This window comes from Dipodomys spectabilis, unplaced genomic scaffold (genome assembly GCF_019054845.1).
Source record: "Dipodomys spectabilis isolate Male_0828 unplaced genomic scaffold, ASM1905484v1 ptg000207l, whole genome shotgun sequence".
Classification (NCBI taxonomy): Eukaryota; Metazoa; Chordata; class Mammalia; order Rodentia; family Heteromyidae; genus Dipodomys; species Dipodomys spectabilis.
In genome coordinates, this window is record NW_024870884.1 from 13,013,473 (window position 1) to 13,028,834 (window position 15,362).

Sequence of the window (15,362 nt, forward strand, 5' to 3'; positions counted from 1 at the left end):
AGAGTTTATTCAGTAAAGAGAAAGTGAAGCCACTCAAGAAAAAGAGCAGTGGGACCCAGAAACCCGTGGTCTCCACTCTACATATTCTTACACCAAAAGAGGAGAAAGTCACATTCACACCACTGTAAATCTGAAGCACATTTGTGCTCCATAAGAAGAGTTGTCTCACAGCCAGAGAAGGCCTGAACTACCTTTTGGCAGATCAACAGAGCCAGCGTCTTGGAGGCTTTTGATTTCAACCAACTACAATAGCTCAGCTGCCATTCCTCACAAACTACTCTGTGCTCACACAGGTAGGCATACTTAACTCCAGTCATCAGGTTGTGAAGGAAGGCCAATCCTTACTTAAACGGCTCCCTCCCAGTAGAAGACCTTCTGGAAAGATGCATTTTTATATTATTTGTTTCCAGTTCTGGTGCTTGAATACAGGGGCTGGATGCTTTTCCTGAGTTCTTTCTGCTCAAGGCTAGCTCTCTACAACTTGAGGCATAGTGCAATTTCCTACTTTTACTGAGTAATACATTGGAGATAAGAGTTTCACGAACTTCCCTGCCTGGGCTGGCTTTAAATCAAAAACCTCAGATTTCAGCTTCCTGAATAGCTAGGATTACAGGTGTGATTCACAGGAGTCTGGTTATTTTTTATTTGTTACTATTTTTTATTGTTATTATAAAGGTGATGTACAGAGGGGTTACAGTTCAATAAGTCAAGTAAAGAGTACTTTTCTTTTTAGACAATGTCACCCTTCCTTTTCTGCCTTAGATTTTTGACTTCTTGTCCCCACTCCTAAGTTGTACAGTTCCGTTTTCAGACAGTGTCTAGCGAGTTCAACAGCTTCATTTGTTCACCCTTCTCTCTCCATTTCTGTACCCCATTCCTCACCCTCCCAAAGACAGATAAATAAGACAAGAAGAAAAGAAAACAACAACAACAATAAAGAATAAAAGCTCTTGCTTCCATTTCCTGGAGTTCAGGTGTATTAATTTTTGAAGAAAGGGACAAGTTTCCTGAGGGCAGCTTTGACCTCCTTGTTCCTCAAAGTGTAGATGAGGGGGTTGAGGGTGGGGCTCGCCATGGTGTACAGCACTCCAGCCACCTTGCTCTTCTCTGCACTGTAGCTGGACACGGGACTGATGTAGGCATAGAACACAGCCGTGTAATACATGCACACCACGATGAGGTGGGAGGAGCAGGTGGAGAAGGCTTTCTGCTTTCCCTCTGATGTCCTCATCTTCAGGATGCTGGAGATGATGAAGCCATAGGACACAATGGTCATGAGGAAGTTCAATATGCCATAGAATGCATCAGCCAGTGTGGTCATGACATTGTTCACATAAATGGAGCTACAGGAGAGACGGAGCAGAGGAGGGATTTCACAGAAGAAATGGGTGATGACATTGGGCCCACAGAAGTTCAGTCTCACCGTCAGCCCTGTGTTGATGCCTGAGTTGAAGGCACAGAGTGCCCACACTCCAGCAGCTAGCATGCTGCAGAAGGCCTTGCTCATCATGGTGTTGTAATGCAAGGGGTGGCAGATGGCTGCATAGCGGTCATAGGCCATGACCGTGAGCAGCAGCAGCTCTGAAGATGCAGCCCAGGCGAGAAAGTTGAGCTGGGCCATGCATCCCCTAAAAGAGATGGAGCTCTTCTCTACCATCAGCCCTTCCAGCTCCTTTGGTATGACGGATGAGGTACAGATGATGTCCATTGTAGCCAAATTGAGCAGGAAGAAGTACATGGGAGTGTGGAGGCCAGGGTTGAAGCTGATGGCCATGATGATGAGGACATTGCCTGTGAGGGCCACACAGTAGAGGGACAGGAAACAGCAGAACAAGAAGATGTGGTATTCAGGGTGCTCTGAGAATCCCTGCAGGATGAACTCTGTTACTGCTGTGTGGTTGCTCATGGTCCTGGGCTGAGAGGGTTTTCAGGAACTACCAGGAGGATCTCTACCCACGGCTGCATGTGACATCACAGCTAGAATGAAAGATAATAGGTTTCCTAAGAAAGGCTGCCATGTTTTCTGCATACATGATAACATGATTTGAGCATTTCAATGCTGCAATTGATTTGTTTAAGGCACACATACCAATACTGCAAAAAAAAGAAAACAAGCATTCAGCTCATAAACTACAAATACAAGATTAATCTTTTCTAACCTTTCTTAGCAATTAACCTCAGTAAGTATCACTCAATATAGTAAAAAAGAAAAAGGTATATTATTAAATGGATGCTCTCCCTTCATTATTCATGAATGTACAGGATTGGAAAAATTAGATGTTGCCTCAACTTTTCTTTCTGGAAATTTGTCTTTAGAAAGATATTTAAAATGTCTTCAGGCCACCCTGTAATATTAGCTAATTCAGGTGTGTAAGATCTCAGATTTGTAGTTTGAAGCCATGCCGAGGAGGAAAGCCCATGAAAATCTTATCTTCAATTAACTACCCAAACATCAGAAGTGGAACTGTGGCACAAATGTTAGAGCACTAGCATTGAGCACAAAAGTTCAAGGACAGCACTCAGGCCCTGTGTTCAAGCCCCATGTCCAACCACCCTCCCTGCTCCATATACATAGTACCTTAAGCCAATGATGGTTGCTCATTCTTGCAATCCTAGATATTTAGGAAGCTGAGATCTGAGATTCCAGGTTCAAAGTTAGACTGAGTAGGAAATCCATGTGACTTTAAAAAAAAATTAATGATCTAGCACAAATCCAGAAGTGGAGCTGTGGCTCCAGTGGCAGATAGCCAGCCTTTATAGAAAAGCTTAGGGACAATGCCCATGTCCGGAGCTCAAGTCTTAGTACTGTCATTAAAAAAATTTCAAATTATCTGTATGGCACTATTTATGACTGATACTGAAAAAAATCTATATTCTTTTTTTTTAATGTTTAACACAACATCTAGGGAAGTTTATTTGTATTTCTCTAAATGGTACACTTTTCTTTGGAAAACAAGCCCTGTGGAGTTCCATCAAGTTGTGTCAGCCTAACACATATTTCTAGAGGACTAGCACATGCATCATTAACTACAAGGGATGGAAAACTAATTGGACCCTCTCTGATGAAACTCAAGCCATTTCAACAAAAACATTTCTTTAAACATCAAGGTAATGTGTCAGAACACATCAATGACAAAAGATTTGTTCTGCTAAGGAATCTGGCTTAATAGCTAAACACTTGAGACCATAAACCGGTCACGTTAGAGCTTACAACAAACATCTTCACCTGTCCAAAACCAAGGTGAAACTAGAAAAAAGCATTACTAATTTGCTTCGCCTAGGTGTCACAGTATCACTTACAAGTAGAAAGAAATCTTATCCTCCCCTTTAAGTAGTTGTCATGCTATACAGACTAAAAAAAATCTATATTCTTAAAGATGAGTTTCCTGTAGTATATTGACATCATGCTGTATGATGTTTTTGAGGTGTCTTAGTGATCATTCTTAAAATAGTATAAAAAATTGAAATAACATACCCAAACATGGACTGATTTGCAGGGGTTATGGACATGGGTATATGCAAAATCAACAGGTGAGTGAGACCAGAGATTCATGGTGGGGACAATTGTGGTTGATTTTCATTTCCTTCTTTGTCAATGTGCTTTTTATTTTTCTCTTGAATGATCTCCCTTAGATGTATCATGAAAATCTCCTTGTAGCAGCCCTTCCACACCACACAGTGCTCACTGAGAAGGAAATTCTCCCAACTGCTCTTCCAGCGCCCCCTTTCCTCCAGGTCCTCACTTCCCTTCCAACATATCCAATGTGCTGGTACCTACCCCATTTGCTGTTTTCTTCACCTCTTCATTTAAAAACAAAAAGGATTAACGTGTACTTTTAATTTAAGAATTCCAGTTTCAGTCCAACTTCAAAAAACACATTTCCCATCCTAAACTAAGGCTTACACAAAAAGTCCAAACATCACCTACCATAAAAGTTATATCACTTATTTGTAAGGTTCAACAATTTGTGTGTGTGTGTGTGTGTGTGTGTTTGTGTGTGTGTGTTTGTGTGTGTGTGTGTGTCGAACCAGACAAGTGAATTCAGGGCTTCAGCACTGTCCTCAAATGTTTGTGCTCAAAGCTAGCATTCTACCACTTGAGTCATAGCTTCACTTAAAGCCGTTTTGGTGCATAATTGGAGATATGAGTCTCAAAGCCTATTTCGCCCAGGCTGGCTTCACATTGTAATCCTCAGATTTCAGCCTTCTTAGTAGTTAGGATTACAGGCATGAACCATCAGTGTCTGGCTGAGGTGCAGCTGTGTTTGATAACATTGCTATGACTCCCAGCCATATTGGTCAACTCCATAGCTCATATTAGTGACAAGCCAGAGTCACACTTCCCCAACTGCAACTGGAGCACACAAGCTCATCTGTCTCTTATATCCACAGAGCAATTGATTGCCATGTGCTGGGCATCAGGAGACCCCTTCACTGGAAACTCAAACCCAGTTCTTGTCTTCACTCAGCTGCAGATATGAATAAGGGAGCACCTCTAGTGTGAATGAGCAGTCTGCACAGGTTCTGAATACAAGAAATTGCAGCACCCACCCACATTTAGAGAACAAATTACCCCCAGATAAAGACATACTTGCTGTGATTTCCAGGGCAGGACAGGTCCTCATCCCATCCAGAATCAGGACAGTAAGTAGATTTCATGACAAAGACCATGAATCATCCCCTCAACCTCAGCCAGTCATTTGCTCTTCTGAGAGGAACAAAGACGTTTCTATAGCATTGGCTATAATTCTCATCCAGCTCACAGGATAAGGACCAGGAACACCTGTGGAAAGAACAAGATTGCAGATAGCCATGACCCAGCTAAGTCATGCTATAATCACAACACAGTGGCCCCCTCTCCCCCGCAGGCCCGGTGCAGGCTGTGTAACTGGGTGGTGTTCTCAACCTCCTGAGGTCCACTTCCAGGACAAAAATAGTGTGTGGTGGATACCTTTCATCACTTTAGAAACACAAGAATAGGTACCATCAGAATCCCTGACATTAGATGTTTCTGGTTCATAGTGAAATTTATCCTAAAGCAGATTGAACTTGGCATGGAATTCAATGCACTTTTAGTGATATCACCTTAATTTAATTTATTGTTCCAATTTTATATATTGTATATTATTGCTGTTTAAATATCTCTAAGTAATAGAGAGGAACTTGAATATTTTGTTTTTATTTAAAATGTTCCGGATTGCCACAGACACTACATTCTTAATCTACTGTCTTTCTCTTTTATATGTTACTCATTCCTACTATAAACATATTTTAAGAATACCAAGCTAAAAATTCAGAGCATGTAAAAATTTCTAATGTTTCTCTTTGAAGCTGAAAGATGTTTTCATAATTACTTTGTTAGATCTTTTCATTGGAGTTTCACAAGAGAATTTGTGACTTACTTATACACACAGAATGTATGTGAGAAACCTACAGACAATTCCCAGGCTTTGGAATTCCAGTTCAGAGTTCTCTGCTGTGTAATTTCTCCATCGCCTTTCTGAATTATACTCAGTGTCCCAAAATAGCGAAGAAATATAAATATAAACCAAGATTTGTTATGATCCTTTTTATGGTTGGAACATGCAACAAAACAATAACCTTTCAGCTCATTTGGGCACATCATTTGCTCTATGATTTCATTTATTTTACAAACTGTAATAATACCTAGAGTTCTCATGTTACTGGCTCCAGGGTAACAAAACTTGACAGGTTTTTGGACAAATCTAGTAGTTAGTTATGAGCAGATTTTTCTCATTTCACATATTGTCCTAAGGAATGAATAATCCTTAAAACATTCATAATTACCTTGAAAACAACTTTCAGCTCTATGGAGCTACCGTATGTATGTATACTCTTGTTCTCTGTCAACCACAGCGGAGGTTGGAAACTCAAGGACAATGTGTAGAATTTTAATCATCATCCATCTGAACAAATGAATGTTTTTTGTCCCATATTTAAGCCAATCTTGAAAGGATTCTTGACTAATTGTTAGCCAGAGTTGTCCTTCTCTGTGGGAGGCCCTTGGGAGGATTTCACAGATGCTGCTCTAAGTGGACCCTGAAGGAGCAATTAAATTACATTCCTCTACAAGGGACTTGGCTGTCCTTGGTGCTGGCATCAAGGCCAGTTCAGTCTGAAGTTCAAACAGGAGACATGGGGTGTAAGCCCCAGTGGTAGTGGAAAACTCATCCTTGGTGTACTAAAGTGTTTCCATGAAACTTACACCCATTCTGGGACTCAAGTGAAAAGCTTAAAGGCATTTCCCCTAAGCAAGACAAATGTACATTTCTTCATGCTTACTCAATGTAGTGCTTTAGGTCTTAGAAGAAGTGTGTGAGAGAGAAAAGTATCTGCATGAGAATGGGAAGAGTCATATCATCACTAGTTGAAGATGATAGGGTCTCATAGTGAAGAGCACTAAAGCCTCTATCAGAAAAGTTGTAGATGTGATGAGTAGTTTTGGAAACAGTGGTATTGCAAATCAGTACTTTTTAATAGATACCAACCACAAACATGCTGAGAATGAGACCAAGAAATTGATCCCACACACTAATAAAACTAGGGGTAAACTCAACCAGGAATATAAAAGATCTCTGTAGTGAAAATTACAACATACAGATGAAATTGAGAAAGACACTGATGATGGAAAGACAATCCTCCATAGCAGAGAAGCAGAATTCATATGAAAATATGCATATTACTGAGAGCTATGTACAGATCCAGTGGAAACCTCATCAGCATTCTTCTTTACAGAACTGGGAAAACCTATCCTAAAACTCTGATTGGAAGCAAAAAAGACCATGGAGAGACAGAGCAATCCCAAACTAAATACAATGGAGCTACCACAATACCTGACTTCTTATTATATGACAGAATCCTAGGAACAAAACTGGCATGGTGCTGGGCAGGTGTGGTAATCTTGTAATCCCAACCTCTCAGGACACTGAGAATGAGGATCATGGTGTGGAGGAAGGCCAGGCAGGAAGGTCTGAGGGACTCTTATCTCCAATTAACCAGCAAAACATCACAAATGCAGTTGTGGCTCAAGTGGATAAACACAATGTAAAATAAGTATAAAGTGGGATATTATATGCTAAATAATATTATTAAAGTTGTATCATAGTACAACCTTGAGAGCATTAGGCTAAGTGACAGATGCAAGCCGTAAGGTCACATATTGCATTATACTAGGTATATGAAATGTTGAGAATTGACAAATATATGGAGACAAAAAGTATGTTTATTTTTGCCCTAGCTAGAGGGATGACTGTGGGAATGGAAAAGTGGCTGCTCGTAGAATGATAGTCTTAAAACTTCTGGATTGCACAGTATACTCATTATCCCTCCATAAAACTGCAAGAAAGGAAGTAATCAAATGTACAAGTCAGAGCTGCCCTGAAGAACAGAATGAAGAGAACATACACAGCTATAAAACGGGAGTTATTAGATTCATTACATGACTGGGGGCCAGGCTGGCCAAAAATGACTTTCTGTACCCCAAAGAACAGGAGCACCCCAGCACTTCTCAATACAAGAATTTGAGATTCTCATGATCTTTAGGGTCTGTGATTATTCTTAGAAGGAACTTAGGGCTCAGTTCCTTTGATTGCTTCTGATAATGTGTGGATTCAAATTGAGATCTTCCTCCTCCCAAATCAAAGCTTGTTATCCATGTACCTTTCCTCTGCTATGTCTATGACTTTGCACCCCACGAGTACAGGAGCACCTGTGCCTTTCCCTCTGCATTGATGACACAGGTGCCATGTTGACGTCATCTGTTTATTGTGATTGTCAGTTCAATCAGGATATCAATCAAATCTTGAGTTTCATGCTTTACTTGTGAATACACATTTTTATAGTTTAATTATACGTAATATATCAATTGCACAAAGATGTTTCCCTATGATATTTTCATACATGCAAAGAATATGTTTTGGTTACACTTTCTCAATTTTTTCTTTGGTGAAAAAATATTCAACAGGTGTCATCATTTTGTTTTCATATACACAGATGGTTTAATCTCATTCACTCTATTTACCTTCTGCGTTGACTTTCCACTGCTGGTCGTTAACCCTGAAGAATTCTTTGTTTTCTTTTTCTGCATCCAATTTTGAAGGATTAGATTCTGAATATGTGACAATGTACACTTCAACTCTCAATGTTGCAATAGTTAGTATTTAGTTCTTTAAATATACTATAAAATGCCCCAAATATAAAATTGGCAAGTAAGACAAAAACAGAACAAACACTCTTCGTGATGCCATAAAAATCTGTCAGTAATCACCCAGAGGCATTGGTGGTAGTATAATGGAAAGTCTTCGAGACCATTGAAGACCACTCAACATATTATTTATGGGTCCAAATTCTATCGGAGAGAACAGACCTGGTCCATAACCATCCAGAGGCCAGGGCCACATCTGCACCTGCACAGTGCAACTGTACTTGCCCAAAAGAAAAGCCAAATTCCATTCACTTATTTGAAATAAAAATCAAACTCTACTTTCAGCTTCCATGTCAAGTAGTGAGCAATGTGTCTGCGGTGAGTTCTGAAGATGTAACTAAACACCCACCTTCAGCTTCTGTCATCCTGATAGAGAAGTAGCTTTTCCAGGATTGTTTCCTGGCACACAAGACTTGCCTTTATTATTTATTCCAGGTGATTTGTGCACTGGCTTTCGTTCAGGAACAATGGAAGGACAGCATTGCCTGCCCAGAACGTTCTGATTACAGGTCATTTACATCCATGTTCCCCACTCCAGGGCAATGAGGCAGACCAGATCCTCACAGCCGACAGCAACTCAATACATGAGAACTCTCTCTTTTCTAGGTTCATATGCCACAAATCTACTATTAAAGGAGGAATTTCTACCTTCAAGTCAAGGGATAGTCTCACCTTTATTTTTGTGAGAATAAAGGGAAGAACAGAAGAAAGAGCCTGCATCACAGTCACCATAGTGCTCTAGAGAGAGTAAATGAGGTCAAATAAAAGGCACAGAATTGAGCCCAAGACACACTGTTACCATAGAAGAACTCCAGTTCGACAGTCCCACAAAAGTTTTGGATGACCACACAACAACTATCAGGTGTGATTTACAGATTTATATCCTAAATATTTTTCGTAGATGTAAAAAGGTTGTTCAGTAATGAGAAAGTGAAGCCACTCAAGCCCCAGAAAGTAGTGGTCCCTACTCTAAATATTCTTAAAGAAAAAGAGGAAAAAGTCACTTTCACACAGCTGTAAATCTGAAGCACATGTGCCTTCCATAAGGAAGGGTTGTCTCACAGCCAGAAAACCCTGAACCACCTTCCCAAAGATGAACAAAACCAGCATCTTGGAGACTTTTGATCTCAACCAAATACAACCCCCCAACAGCTTTTTCCCCACAAAGTACTCTGTGCTCATGAAGGAAGGCCAAGCCTTACTGAAACTGCTGCCTCCCAGTAGAAGAGCTTCTGGGAGATGTGTTTTTATGTTACATTTTATTTGTTCCCAGTCCTGGGTCTTGAATTCAGGGCCTGGGCACTGGCTCTGAGTTCTTTTTCTTCAAGGCTAGATCTCTACCATTGAGCCACAGTGCCATTTCCTGCTTTTTCTAAGTAGTTTATTGGAGATAAGAGTTCACAGACTTTCCTGTCCAGGCTAGCTTTAATGCATGATCTTCAGATCTCAACCTCCTAAATAGGTAGAATTATAGGGGTGAGCTACAGGAGTCTGGGTATCTTTTTGTTAATTATTATTTTTTGTTATTATAAAGGTGATGGGCAGAGGATTTAGAGTTACATGAGTCGGGTAAAGTACATTTCTTTTTGGACAATGTCACCTCTTCCCTCCCTGTCTCCCAAGTCTTCCCTCCGAACCCCACCCACAAGTTGTATAGTTCATTTTCCACATAGTATCTAGAGAATTCCATTGCTGCATTTGTTTATCCTTTGTCCCACCATTTCAGTGCCCCTCCTCTTATACTCCCAAGACAGATAAATAGGGCAAGAGCAAAAGAAAACAACCACAACAAAGAATAGCTTCCATTTCCTGGAGTTCTAGGTGTATTAATTTTTGAAGAAAGGGACAAGTTTCCTGAGGGCGGCTTTGACCTCCTTGTTCCTCAAAGTGTAGATGAGGGGGTTGAGGGTGGGGCTCGCCATGGTGTACAGCACTCCAGCCACCTTGCTCTTCTCTGCACTGTAGCCGGACACGGGACTGATGTAGGCATAGAACACAGCCGTGTAATACATGCACACCACAATGAGGTGGGAGGAGCAGGTGGAGAAGGCTTTCTGCTTCCCCTCTGATGTCCTCATCTTCAGGATGCTGGAGATGATGAAGCCATAGGACACAATGGTCATGAGGAAGTTCAATATGCCATAGAATGCATCAGCCAGTGTGGTCATGACATTGTTCACATAAGTGGAGCTACAGGACAGACGGAGCAGAGGAGGGATTTCACAGGAGAAATGGGTAATGACATTGGGCCCACAGAAGTTCAATCGCACCATCAGTGCTGTGTTGATGGCTGAGTTGAAGGCACACATCACCCACACTCCAGCAGCTAGCATGCTGCAAAAGGCCTTGCTCATCATGGTGCTGTAATGCAGGGGGTGGCAGATGGCTGCATAGCGGTCATAGGCCATGACCGTGAGCAGCAGCAACTCTGCGGATATAGTCCATGTGAGAAAGTAGAGCTGGGCCATGCATCCCCTAAAAGAGATGGAGCTCTTCTCTATCATCAGCCCCTCCAGAGCCTTTGGCATGATGGACGAGGTACAGATGATGTCTATCATGGCCAAATTGAGCAGGAAGAAGTACATGGGAGTGTGGAGGCCAGGGTTGAAGCTGATGGCCATGGTGATGAGGACATTGCCTGTGATGGCCACACAGTAGAGAGACAGGAAACAGCAGAAAAAGAAGATGTGGTATTCAGGGTGCTCTGAGAATCCCTGTAGGACGAACTCTGTTACTGCTGTGTGGTTGCTCATGGTCCTGGGGTGAGAAGGCTTTCAGGATCTACCAGGAGAATCTCTACCCACAGCTGCATGTGACTTCAGGGCTAGAATAAAAGATGAAAGATTTCCTTTGAAAGGCTGTTTTTCTGTCTGCATACATGATAACCTGATGTGAACATTCAATAGCTGCAGTAGATTAGTTTAGCCATACATACCAAAATCTCATAAGAATGAAAACAAGCATTCAGCTTATAAACAACAAATACCAGATTTACCTTTTTAAACGTTTATTAACAAGCTCAGCAAATATCACTTAGTATGGTAAAAAAAGAAAAGGGAATATTATTAAATGTATGCTCCTCCCTTTTTTTATTCGTGAACGCACAAGTTTAAAAAATTAGATGTTGTGTAGCATTTCCATCGTTTCTTGGATATAGATATGTATTCCATTTGAGGCCCAACTTTTCTTTCTGGACATTTGTCTTTGGAAAGATAGTCAAAGTGTCTTCAAGTCACCCTGTAATCCTAGCTAAGTCTGAAGACTGAGATCTGAGAATTGTGGTTTAAACCATCTTGAGAAGAAAAGCCTATGAAATTATTATCTTCAATTAACTACACAAAAAGTCAGAAGCGGAGCTGTGGCTCAAGTGTTAGGGCATCAGCATTGAACCTAAAACTTCAGGGACACAAAGCCAGGCCCTGTGTTCAAGCCCAGTACTGCCTCACACAAACACACACACACACACACACACACAAACACAAATATACACCAGTGTATACATGCATGTGTATACTGTATCTTAAAGCCAGGTGATGATGGCTCATACTTGTAATCCTAGTTATTTGGGAAGCTGAGATCTGAGGTTCCTGGTTCAAAGTCAGACTGGGCAGGAAATCCAGGAGACTCTTTTCCTCAATTATCTAGCAGAAAGCTAGAAGTGGAGTTGTGGCTCCAGTGGCAGACAGCCAGCCTTTCGAGAAAAAGCTAAAGGACAGTGCCCAGGCCCTGAGATCAAGCCCTAGTATTGTCATTCAAATAAATCTTCAAATTATCTGCAGGGCACTATTTATGACTGAATATTTAAATATAACTATATTCTTTAAGATGGTTTTCTCTGATATATTGACATAATGCTATATAGTGTTTTGAAGTGTCTTAGTGACCATTTTAAAAATAGAATAAAAAATTAAAATAACATGCCCAAATATGACCTGATTTGCAGGGTAACAGATGTCGGTACATGAATCAAAGTCAACAGGTGAGTGAAGCCATAATTTCATGGCAGGGATAGATTGTGTTTGATTTTCATTTTCTTTTTTGCCAAAGTGCTTTCTGTACTTTCTCTGGAATGACCTTCCCGAGATGCATCATGAAAATCTCTTTCTAGCACCTCCACACCCTCCATACTCATTGAGGAGGAAATTCTCTCAACTGCTCTTCCTGGATTCCCCTCTTCTCCAGGTTTTCTCTTCATTAATTCTCCAAATTAACCAATGTGGTACCTACCCCATTTACTTTTTCCTTGACCTTTTCATTTTAAAACAAAACTGATTAATATTTTCGTTTAATTTAAGAATTCCTCTTCTGGTCCAACTTCAAGAAACATATTTCCCATCCTAAATGAAGGCTTATCCAAAAAGTCCAAACATCGCCTATCATTCAAGTTATGTCACTTATTTTTAAGATACAATTCTGTGTGTGTGTGTGTGTGTGTGTGTGTGCCAATCTAGATGCTTGAATTCTAGGCTTGGGCTCTGTCCTCAAACATTTGTGCTCAAAGTTAGCACTCTAGTTCTTGAGTCATAGCTTCACTTCCAGCTTTTTTGATAAACAATTGGAGTTATGAGTCTCCCTGCCCAGGCTGGCTTCCAACTGGGATCCTCAGATTTCAGCCTCCTGAGTAACTAGGATTACAGGCATGAGCCACCAGTGTCTGGCTATGGTGTAGATATTGTATGACTAAAGGGCACAACATTGGTATGACTCTCTGCCACATTGGTAGACTCCATAGCACGTATTAGTGATAAGCCAGGGTCATGCTGTCACTGTTGCACCTGGAGCAGACAAGCACATCTGTCCCTTATATCCACAGAACAATCAAGTGCCATGTGCTGGGCATCAGGAGACCCCTTCACTGGAAACTCAAACCCAGTTCTTGTCTTCACTCAGCTGCAGAGACAGATAAGGGAGCACCTCCAATGTGGATAAGCAGTCTGCACAGGTTCTGAATACAAGAAATTGCAGTACCCATCCACATTTAGAGCACAAATTACCTTCAGATAAAGACATACTTGCTGTGATTTCCAGGGCAGGTGGACAGAGTCCTCATCCCATCAAGAGTCAGGACACCAAATAGATTTCATGACAACCAACAGGAATCCTCCCCTGGACCTCAGCCAGTCATTTGTTCTTCTGGGAAGAACAAAGGCCTTTCTCCCCTAGGGTTTGTTGGGCATTGGCTTTAATTCTCACCAAGCACCCACAGTAATGACCAGGGACACCAATGGAAAGAACAAGATTGCAGATAGCCATGACCCAGCTTAAAGTCATGTTATTGTCATAACACAGCGCCCCCCACATGCCAGTTGTCGGGTAGATAACGGGAGTTGTCTTCATTCTTCTCAAATCTGCTGAGGTCCACTTCCAGGACCAAAATAGTGCATGGTGGATGCCTTCCATCATGTTAGGAAAAGAGAAATCGGTAGCATCATGATCCCTGATATTAAAAGGCTGATATCATTGAGTTTTTCCTAAATTCAGATTGAATTTGTCATTAAACACAATTTACTTTTAGTGAATCTTACCTTAGTTCTAATTTATTGTTCACAGTTTCCCAACTGGAATATTATTATTATTATTATAAGGCATAAAATTAATAGTAGACAATTGACCTTTTATTATTTTATCTCTCAAGTCATTTAAGATTTTCACAGGTGGTATATAATTCAGGTATTATATACGAAAGTAGCTATTTATATTATAAACATATTTAAAAACAGGAAAGTAAAAATTATTAGAATAAAAACACTAATCATTTCTGAGTTCTGGTGGCTCACACCTGTAATCTTAGCTACTTGGGAGGCTCAAGGGTCAAAGTTAGTCTGGGCAGGAAAGTCCATGAGAGTCTTATCCCTAATAAACTACAAAAAAAGTGCTAGAAGTGGAGCTGTGGCTCAAGTGGTGGAGTAGGAAAGCTCAGGAACAGAGCAGAGGTTCTGAGTCCAAGCCCCCAAAAAATCATCTACAAAAAGTTCGAATCCTCACCTTTTTATCTGAAAGATAGTTTCATGATGACTTTGTTCAGTCCCTTTTTTTATTGGAATGTCAGAGGTGAATCTGTGACTTTAGTCACACAAAGTATTAGTGACAAAATTAGTCTTGTCCCAAAGTTTTGGAACTGAAGTCTAAAATTCTTTGCTGTTAATTTTTCAGTTTCTTTTCTAAATGTAACATCATCATATGCCCAGAGAGCCACAAAGTAGAATGATCAGTCAGGAAGTGATACAACATTTACGATTTTGATCTGCTGTATAACCCTTAAACTGTCAGCCCATTTGGGGCACAGGGTTTACTCAATGATTTCATCTACTGATTGAATAGTGATAATATTAAGAAGGAGTAATCTAATATTGCTGGCTTTAGGTAGCTAAATGGAAGTCAGCAGGTATTTTATGCCCATGTTAAGCAGACAGAATCACTGACAGAACTTCTTCACTTTTTTATGTCACACAGTGAAACAGAAAATCCTCAGAGCACAATTTACCTTGAAAGAATGATTCCACCGTTGTGGTGCCAGCACATTTTATGTGTGATCTCTCTCTTTCAGCCACAGCTGAGGCTGGGAATAAGAAGAGACTCGGTGCAAAATCTGCGACATCGGTTTAGACAAAGCTTTTCTTCCCCTATTTAAGTTGATCTTCCAAGAGTTTTTGACTTCTCTTTGGTGAAAGTTGTCTCTTTCTGTGGGGGACTCTCAGGAGAGGTGTTTACAGCTACTACTGCTCTAAGTAGACCCCAAAGGAGCAATTAAGTCCTTTTGGCAGGGCACTCAGCTGTCATTGGTGATCATGCAAAGACCAGTTCAGGCTATATCCATATATATGAAAAAAAAAAGGGCATAAGTCCCAATGGAGAGTGGTGGACACCCCTACCCTAGGCCAGAAGATCTGGGCAGGGTGGAACCAGGCTCAGGTGCTCAGAGTCCCATGGTCCTCTCTCAGGACTTGGATGAAAAAGGTAGGACAGAGCTAGCCCTTCTGATCTTTCTTGCCAGGAAGACTAGAGACATGAGCAAACACCCGTGTGCTCCCTACATGAACCACCGTGACAACACAGTGTCCATCTCCCCTCCCTCCATCACACAGTGCCTTCTTTATCTCTAGTCTCCTTCCTTTCCACTCACCCATATCTTCTTCTT

At 41.0% G+C, this 15,362-nt stretch overlaps 2 pseudogenes; both read right to left on the bottom strand.

Moving 5' to 3' along the window:
• Window positions 1-979: 979 nt before the first annotated feature.
• Window positions 980-1,965, bottom strand: LOC122122304 (annotated as a pseudogene).
• An 8,085-nt stretch (window positions 1,966-10,050) lies between these two features.
• Window positions 10,051-11,036, bottom strand: LOC122122354 (annotated as a pseudogene).
• Between the last annotated feature and the right edge of the window lie 4,326 nt (window positions 11,037-15,362).